We start from the raw sequence: 6022 nt of genomic DNA on the forward strand, positions 1-6022 counted from the left end.
GGGGTAAAAATTACTATTCTAACTCCAGGGGGTGCAACAGTAGGGCAAGTGTTGGATAGTATAGGGGTAAAAATTACTATTCTAACTCCAGGGGGTGCAACAGTAGGGTAAGTGTTGGATAGTATAGGGGTAAAAATTACTATTCTAACTCCAGGGGGTGCAACAGTAGGGCAAGTGTTGGATAGTATAGGGGTAAAAATTACTATTCTAACTCCAGGGGGTGCAACAGTAGGGCAAGTGTTGGATAGTATAGGGGTAAAAATTACTATTCTGACTCCAGGGGGTGCAACAGTAGGGTAAGTGTTGGATAGTGTAGGGGTTTTAATGTAATATTATGCGTTGTAATAGTATGCGTTGTAAAGGTAGTATGCGTTGTAATGGAATGAGTTGTAAAGGTAGTTTTTAAAAATGCGTTGTAGTGTCCTGCGTTGTAATGGAATGCGTTGTAGTGGAGTTTGCGTTGTAAAAAATGCGTTGTAAGTGTAGTGCGTTGTAAAAGTTGAGTTGTAAAGGTTGTATACCCCCCAGTATACCAGGTGAATTATCTTTACATATTCCGAACGACTGTTATGAGAACATCTATATCACGGTGCTAGTGATGAGCTGTCTTGTTTACGAAAGGAACTTACTCATTAGGAAGATCTTCGCTTCCCTCTTGAATGTTGCTGTGTTAAGGAATTTTCCTAATGTTTGGAGGTAGTGAGTTCCAAATTCTGGGGGCTGCTCCGGAGAAAGCTCTGTCATACGTTTTCTTCATCCGTAACATGGGTGGTCTCAGCAACAGCTCATTAGCACTTCTGGCAGGTCTGTTTCCCCCTGATAGTTCAATTTTCTTGGCCAAATATCTTGGTGTTTTGGAGTGGAGTGCTTTGTGTGTAATACATGCCATTTTAAGTTGAATTCTGGCTTCGTAAGGTAACCAGTTTAATGCTTTCAGGTGTGGGGAAATGTGGTCGAATTTCTCATATATAAGTCTTGCGGCCGCATTGAGACATGCTTTTAGTGGTGCTGTGGAAGTTTTAGATAGACCTGCTAGGGATGTACATCCATATTCAATCCTTGAAATTACTAAAGATTGGACTTCCAATTTGAGGTCTGCCATAGAAATGAATGGTTTCACTTTTCTAATGTAGTTCAAGTGAAATCGGGCACTTTTTGCCATTGCTTTGATGTGGGCTTTCATGTCTAAGTTCTTGTCCAGTGTGATTCCTAGCAATTTCGCTGATTCGACCAGAGTAGGGGTGCAGTTTAGTGCTGTGATCAGTTCTGTCCATTCTTTCACTTCTGTCTGGTTCTTTGGTGGTGACATTAATAGGAATTCAGTTTTTTGTGCATTTAGCTTCAGATGATTGCTAGTTAACCAGCGTAAAGATACTTTTAAGGCCTCATTCATTAACTTGATGTCTTCCAGCGACGTGATCTTGATGTATATCTGCGTGTCGTCCGCGTACATGTGGTAGGATATCCTTGCATCTCTCAGAATTTCTGTAAGGGGTTCGACATACAGGTTGAAGAGTGATGGAGATAGTGTGGATCCTTGAGGGACTCCAATTGAATTTGGGCATGTTGGGGATAGTGTCTGGTTGACCAGGAATCTTTGCGTTCTGTTCTGAAGGAAGGATTCAAACCATTTCAGCACATTTCCTGACAATCCCATCCTGTCATGAAGCCTGGCTAGTAGTTTTTCATGATTTACAGTGTTAAAAGCTGGCGACAGGTCAAGAAGGATTAGTAGGCATGTTCTATTGTGATCTAGGGCCTGTAGCGCATCATCCACAATATGTAGGATCACTGTTTCCATGCTGTGGCCTGTTCTGAATCCCGACTGGCAGTCGTCCAGCAGCTTGTAATTTGCGATGTGATGGCTTAGTTGATTTTGCACACATTTCTCAATTAATTTGGCAAGTAAAGGAATATTGGTTACTGGGCGTAAGTTATTAGGTTCTCCCTGATCCGGTGTGTTTTTTTTGATGATGGGGACGACTTGACCTGTTTTTAGGTATTCTGGAAGGATCCCTTGAGATAGAGAGGCATTTATTATTTTTGTCCATATTGGGATGACTATATGGCTGATTGTTTTTAGGCATTTAGAGGAGAGTGGGTCATTATAGTGGTTATTAGGTTTGATATCCAAGCGCGTTTTGGCGATGGTATTCTGGTCATATAGTTTGAAGGTATCCCATTGTGCCTTGTTTTTTGTCCATTCATTTTTGATTGTCGTGGTAGCATTATTCAGTGTGGGTGGTTGGTTGAGAAGGTTGTCGGATGCCATCCTGAGCTCTCTTTCAAGCGTGTTGGCCTTTTCGGTGAAGAATGTTGAGAATTCTTGACAACTCAGTTGAGTTTTAGTAGTTTCATGGGTCGAGTTTGACAACTTATTGGACTGTTGCTTTAAGATCTCGAATAATTTCCGTGGTCTGTTTTTGGTGTTGTCCAGTTCGGATCTAATAAATTCCTTTTTAGAGTTGAGTGTCTTTTTGTTGTACTTGTTTCTGATTTTTCTGAGAGATTTCAACGTGGGGGATGATGAGTGCTGTCTCCATTTTCTTTCAGCAAATCTTAGTTTTCGGCTATCTTCATTTAATGTTCCATTAAACCATGGATTTTTATCTTTCTCTGTGTCTCTTTTCAGTTTTAGTGGCATGGTGGGGTTGACTATGTCCGTTGTTGAGGTAGTGTAGCGATCCGTTAGATCATTCACATTCTGCAGTTTGTTAGGCGGAACTAGGTCCTTCTCACATCTTTCTATTAGTAGATCAATATTAGTGTCTCTGGTGTCCCGAATCCACTTCTTGATTTTGATAGGCTGCGTGTTCTTGTTCTTTTTAAAGGTGGGTATTAGGAAGGTTCTGGCATGGGGATCTGACCAGTCGCATGGAATAATTGAGCGTATTGAAGTATCCTTGTTTTGCGATATTATCCAGTCTAACGTTGCTCCTTTTGAGTGTGTTGGATGTGTGCAGGCTTGGGTAAGGTTTAGCTCAGTTAAAAAGTCTTTAAATGCGTTGACCTGTTTGTCATTATTATAAAATCGCCTAGGAATATGTTCTTAGAGTGAGTGTTAGAGTTAGCCGTGATGACCTCCATTAGCTGGTCTATGAAAGTAGCATTATTTCCTGGTGGGTGGTAAAGCGCATGCATGTTGCATCTTTGATTGTCTGCCGATCTTATGTTGAGACCTAGGTATTCACAGGATTCGAGTGGGTCAGAATGAATTTGGCTGACCTCTATATCCGATCGATGGATGCAGGCTATACCACCTCCTGTACTTTTTAGCCTATCTAATCTAACAATGTTATACTGTGGGGGCACCAGGAGATCCATGAGTGGAGAAGAGTATTCCAAAAGCCAGGTTTCGGTTAGGATAGTTAGGTCAATTTCCTTGCTAACTATGAGGGCAGCGATGTCTGAAGCATGTTTTACTGCGGACCGACAATTGAGCAGTAGGCATATCAGAGGTTTCCCTGAGCTACTAGGGTTAAGGTCTTGCGAGTTGGTGGTTAGCTGGACTTGTTGTAAGTTGTTAGGATTGGGTTTCCTTTCCTTATGTCTGGATGTTCTATTAGAATCGATTGGGACTGTCCTAATTTCCTCCACTCTACTCTGGTCTGTAGGCTCATACGTCCGGAGTAAGGATAAGGTTTCATCTTCAGATAAGTAACTAAGATTTCTGTCAGGTCTATTATGCCTATTTGACAATGGCATGGCCGTCTCACTGCTCTTTCCTTAAGACTTATGCACTGATTTATGGATGTGCTCGACTTTGGAGTGAGTGCTTACTGTGATTTCAAGTATCTTTTCCATCGCTTGCAGTGTGCTTAGAATGTCTTGTGACATATTGCTTATTTGTGTTTGAAGTTCTTCGATTTCACTCTGAATCAGGGGTGAAATATTGGGCGTACGCATCCGCTTATTTCGTGATTCGTGGTTTGCGTCCCAAAGTTTTAGATCTGTTATTGTGCCCGACTTCCTATTCTTTTTGTCATTAGTTCGGTTGTCTGGACTTCCTCAACGTGCGGTGTGAGATGTGTTCTCTGTGTCTTGTGATCTTAATACCATGTTCTTGGGGTATAATTTTCGTAGTCCTCAATGTCATTTGTGTTGTAGTAGAGAGGGATATGGAAGGGGTGATATCTTCCCTGTCATTTGTTTCTAGATTCCCGTAGACTGGCCTACTCGTAGAAGGTGTCCCATCATGTGGGGGCGGTGTTAGTTCTTCCCTCTGTAACGTCGTCGGATCGGAATTGGTATATCTTGTGGATATTTCTGTTGTTTCTTTATCTTTTCCATCCAATGCACCTCCTGTCACATTAGTGTCTTTTTGTGGCATTGTATTTTGGGGTTCCTGAAGGTCTCTGGGTAGTATGATGCCTTTGTTGGCATTGCATAGGGTGGCTACTTGTGAGGTCTGGTGTTGTTGAGAACTTGATTTCTCTACACGTTCTTTTAAGGTTAAGAACATGTTGTCGAATTGTTCCAATTCGTTGTTGGCTGCATAGGTTCGCTCTAAGACTAGGTGACGGTGTAATCATAAGTCTTTTGCCATGTGGGATATTACTCATATATTTTATGTTGAGCATCTCTGTGACGACATTGCGCCATTTAGCCGTTTTTCTGGTAAAAAAGATCAGGTCATTTACAATAGTGCCATTGTCTAGATTAAAGGAGGGGTCAGATATCAGCGTGTCCGGGTTTGTCCTTAATAGCTTGTGTTTGAATTTTTTGGCTGCATTGTTAGATAAGATGGTTGGATACTTTATTGCATGTGCGTTTATGCCCACTGGTTCTAAATTGGTAACGGCCATGTTTGCTAGTTGTGTAAGGTACTTTAGTGGTGATCTCCCTTAGCTGTCACTATCTATTCCGGCTGTATACATAATTGGCTTGTCTAGGTAGCTTTGATTAATTCTTTTGACTTTGGTTTAGAGTGTTTTGCCAAAGTATTGTTCAAAAAAATTTCCCATACCATTCCTCCTTTCCCTTCAATGGTGTTATAAAAGAGACCGAGGCAATCCAATATAGCCGATGTCTTAGTTACCAAGCTCATCTGAGGGCTGGATGCCCTTATCTGTTTCTACTTCCTAGTCCTCTTTCACTTGCCCTTTCCTTGATCCTTCCATTTTGTAGATCAGCTTCTCAGCATGGAGCCATCCCCAAACTCGAGAGTGCCCAGGGCATCCAGGCAGCGAGGCAACAAAACACCAAGGTGAAATGTACAGTTAAAATGGTGCAAGTGTCTGATTTCTGTTTGCTTTACAATATTTTCATCCTTTTAACTCAGTTTTTACAAATTTGCTCGTCAGCTGCGGCCGCCATTTTAAGGTCAGGCAAGCCGTGCCCTGACTTCCCAGCTCATGGAGTTAGGGATGAAAGAAACACAACTGTGCATCGACACAAGGATGGTTATTTAGTAAAATACAGAAATCTACAAATGGGTTAGGTTGGTAGCCTGTGTGGCAAGAGCTTTGGAATAGTGGGTGATGACCAGAGAAGTATTCTTACCATCTTGTGTTGATTCTGAAGTTGCTCTTACAGGGAGGTCAGAAAAGAATATTGAGAAATACATGTGCCTGTGTTCATGCCTAATGTCTTGTCAGTGGGTCAGATTCTACTTGGAATGCAGGTGTGCTGGCTTTACTTTAAGGAAAGGATGGCATCTGTTTCAGAATAGTCTGGTTATTATTGCCTTCCTCAATTACATTTGACAATGTTTCATATATTGTGTGTGAAGAAAAGAAGGGGTCTCATTTTTTCAAGCCTCCATTAAGTACAAGATGGTCAGCAAATGGTAAGTGCCTTCAGCTGAGAGTTCTATTACACATGTAATGTCAGAATTTATATTTGAAAAATATGGAGTTGTGCTACGGATGATCTTGTAGGCAGTTTAAATCACCTTATAGGAGTAGGATTTGTGTATTGAAAGATGCCAGTGAACACTGGAAATGCTTGTGTGATGCTGTCCTGAAGGAGTAGTTCTTGCCTGGCTACTACACACTGGCTATTTGTAAATTGTTTGATTACT

This window comes from Triturus cristatus, chromosome 4_2 (genome assembly GCF_964204655.1).
Source record: "Triturus cristatus chromosome 4_2, aTriCri1.1, whole genome shotgun sequence".
Classification (NCBI taxonomy): Eukaryota; Metazoa; Chordata; class Amphibia; order Caudata; family Salamandridae; genus Triturus; species Triturus cristatus.